A 3,610-nucleotide genomic window follows, 5' to 3' on the forward strand; every position below is an offset into this window, starting at 1 on the left:
CTACCAGGTGAGGCACCTTAGCAACGGGCGGCTATAGGATGTTCTGCTAAATGGGGACCTCATCTGTCAGGGAACAGCATAGTAGAGAGGCTTCTTGGAGACCCACGAAGAACGTAGATGTATGTCCAATGATCAGATCGATATTTCGGCATTGCCACGCAGAGGGCATCTTCAGCCTGTCAGTATTAGAGAAGCAGGAATAGCCACAGAGAGGGGTTATTAAAGAGAGAGGAAAGAGGTGTCTCAGAGCCAGACCCTGCCAACACCTTCCATCTCAAATCCCATAGTCAGGACTGCCAGTCAAGCCTGACCTGAGGATAAGGAAAGAAGATGAGATTTAAAAGAACTTTGAAATTAATGCTTTAATTTGAACTAAATTTTAATACCCAAAAGTGGCCACAAAGCTAGGGAATCTTCATAAGATCATATTGCTGTACTGGAAAGGGAGATCCAGCAGTACACGAGAGAAGACAGTAATTGGAAACACTGCAGCCACTTTATCTTGAGATTGCACCAAGCTGAAACTTCTCAGTAAACCCAGTTACATTAGTCAACAAAGGACTGTCTTGGTCTTCTATGGCTGCCATAACAAAATACCATAGACTGGGTGGCTTAAACAACAGAAATTTATTTTCTCAAAGTTTTGGAGGCTGGAAAATTCAAGATCAAGTTTCCGGCAGGGTTCAGTGTCTGGTGAGAGCCCTCTTTCTGTCTTGCAGATGGCCACCTTCTTGCTGGGTCCTCACATGGCACAGAGAGAGAGAGAGAGATGGAGAGAGATGAGATCGATCTCTGGTGCTTCTTCATTTTTTATAAGGACATCAGTTCTATCAGATTAGAGCTCCACCCTTATGACCTCATTTGACGTTTATCACCTCCTTAAAGGCCTTACCTCCAATAGAGTCTCATGGTGGGGGGTGGGGCAGCTAGGGTTAAACATATGACTTTAGAGGGACACAGTTCATTCCATAGCAAAGACTGCTTGCCATGAGGCACAGACTGTTTAGAGACAGAATAAAATAGAGAAAACCAGGCTAGAAAATGATTCTCCATTCCTTCCATTCCATTCCAGTGTCTGGATATTGCAATTACAAATGGAAGCAAGAGCTTTCAGGCCTCATTAAATAAATCTTGGTTATACGGTCATGATTAAGATCAAAGGAACCAAAAAGCTGATTGGAAACTCAGAGGCTCAACTCTTTGTCCCCAGTGCCAGAGGTAGTTGATGCTTCCAAATCCTGGGGGACTTCTGGGGTGGGTGGATTGTCACAATAATTCAGCATGGCATAAAAGTCAAATATGTTCTTCAAAAATTGACATGTGCCATTGGCAGTCTAGAACTCAACAGTAGCAAGCCTAAACTTAATCAACAGTACATTGGAGAATACAGATAGTAGGAATTATATTAGAAATTTAAGGCCAAGTACAAAAAAAAACAAAAGGTTGCATCTGAAAACTACTTGTTAAGTCAGAATAGAAAGTCTACTCTTAAAAAAGAAATGGTTCTGACTTCCAGTTTTAGGTCTGACACGTAAAGAGCTTCGAAGTACTCACAAGAAGAGAGCTTTGGACTTCTCTGGCAGCGTAGTGGTTAAGAATATGCCGGCCAATGCAGGAGACACACGTTCAATCCCTAGTCCGAGAAGATCCCACATGCCACAGAACAACTAAGCCCGTGCGCCACAACTACTGAAGCCTGTGCGCCTAGAGCCCGTGCTTCGCAACAAGAGAAGCCGCCGCAATGAGAAGCCCGCGCACTGCAAGGAAGAGTAGCCCCCGCTTGCCTCAACTAGAGAAAGCCCATGCACAGCAATGAAGACCCAACACAGCCAAAAATAAATAAATAAATAAATTTATTTTTAAAAAAAGAGAGAGAGCTTTCCTCAAGGTAAAAATCAACAATTCTTGTATTCATCAGAGAATGGAACTCATAGGGAAACTCCTGCCCTCCAAACTAGAGAGACAAACAGAGAGAGAAAGCAAGAACACCAGAGGAAATTTTAGCCTCTGACACCACAATTGCAACAAAAAGTATACACAGCCTACCTCCTAGTCAGATAAATTTAAACCTCACACTACCTCAGTTCCTTTTACCCAATACATCATGTTTGGCAATTAAAAAAATCACAAGTCATACTAAAAGACAAAAAGCCCACTCTGAATGAACAAAGGAAGAATCAGAACCAGACTCAGATATGGCAGACTCAGATATGGCAGAACCAGACTCAGATATGGAATTATCAGACTGAGAATTTAAAATAGCTACGATTAATATGCTAAGCATTCTCAGGGAAAAAGTAGATAAATGCAAGAAAAGGTAGGTAATGTAAGAGATGAGAACTTTAAGAAAGAATCAAAAGAAAATGCTAGAAATCAAAAACTCTGTAACAGAAATGATGAATGTATTTGATGGTTTCACTCATAAAGGAAAGAATCAGTGAACTTGAAGATAGATCAATAGAAACTTCCAAAACTGAAATACAAAAGGAAAAAAAAATGAATGAAAAAGACTGAACAGAATATTCAAGAACTGTGGGACAATTACAAAAGGTGTATATACATGTAATATCAATACCAAAAGGAGAAGAAAGAAAGGAACAGAAGAAATATTTGAAGTTTTAAAGGCTAAGAATATAAAGCAGAAACTAACACACCATTGTAAAGTAATTATACTCCAATAAAGATGTTTAAATAAATAAATAAATAAATACATGCATGCATGCATGCATGCTGAGAATTTTCCAAAAATGAACGACAGACACCAAACCATACATCCAGGAAGCTCAGAGCACAACAAACACGATAAATGCCAAAAATTTGATATCTAGGCATATCATGTTCAAACTGCAGAAAGTCAAAGTCAAACAGAAAATGTTGAAAGAAGCCAGAGAAAATAATGTCTTACCAACAGAGGAATAAGAACAATTAAATCGAACTTATCTTCAGAAACCATCCAAGCAAAAAGAGAATAAAGTAAAATATTTAAAGTATTGCTGACTGTGAGGATGGCAGAGAGGGGGAAGCTAATTGTGGTGATGGGAGACGAGGACACGGTGACTGGCTTCCTGCTGGGTGGCATAGGGGAGCTTAACAAGAACCGCCACCCTGATTTCCTGGTGGTGGAGAAGGATACTACCATCAATGAGACCGAAGACACTTTCCGGTGGTTTCTAAATCAGGAGGACATCGGCTCATCCTCATCAACCAGTACATCGCAGAGAGGTGAGGCATGCGCTCGATGCCCAACAGTGCTTCTTTCCAGCGGTACTGGAGATCCCATCCAAGGAGCACCCCAATGATGCTGCCAAGGACCCCATCCTGTGCAGGGCCAGGGGCATGTTCATGGCCCACGACCTGCGCTAGGGGACTCCCCACAGTCATGCAGCCTCTCCCCAGGCTTGCCATCAGCCCTTCTCTAAGATTTGAGCCTCTGAGTTCCAATTCCCTGCCCCTTCCCACTCCACTGAGAGGCTTGGTGAGGTGCTTCCAGGTTGCTGGAGCTCTGCCATTGAAATCAAGGCTGGTTAGGGTTAAAACAAAAAAAAAAAAAAAAGAAAAAGAGGGGAGACGCAGATTACTGGTATCAGAAATGAAAGAGGAACCAGCTCTA

The 3,610-nt window shown here is 41.9% G+C and overlaps 1 pseudogene; it reads left to right on the plus strand.

Annotated features, from left to right (window-relative positions):
* Window positions 1-3,005: 3,005 nt before the first annotated feature.
* LOC137757411 (V-type proton ATPase subunit F pseudogene) lies at window positions 3,006-3,363 on the plus strand (annotated as a pseudogene).
* Window positions 3,364-3,610: the final 247 nt, after the last annotated feature.

Source organism: Eschrichtius robustus, chromosome X, assembly GCF_028021215.1.
Source record: "Eschrichtius robustus isolate mEscRob2 chromosome X, mEscRob2.pri, whole genome shotgun sequence".
NCBI classification, from domain to species: Eukaryota; Metazoa; Chordata; class Mammalia; order Artiodactyla; family Eschrichtiidae; genus Eschrichtius; species Eschrichtius robustus.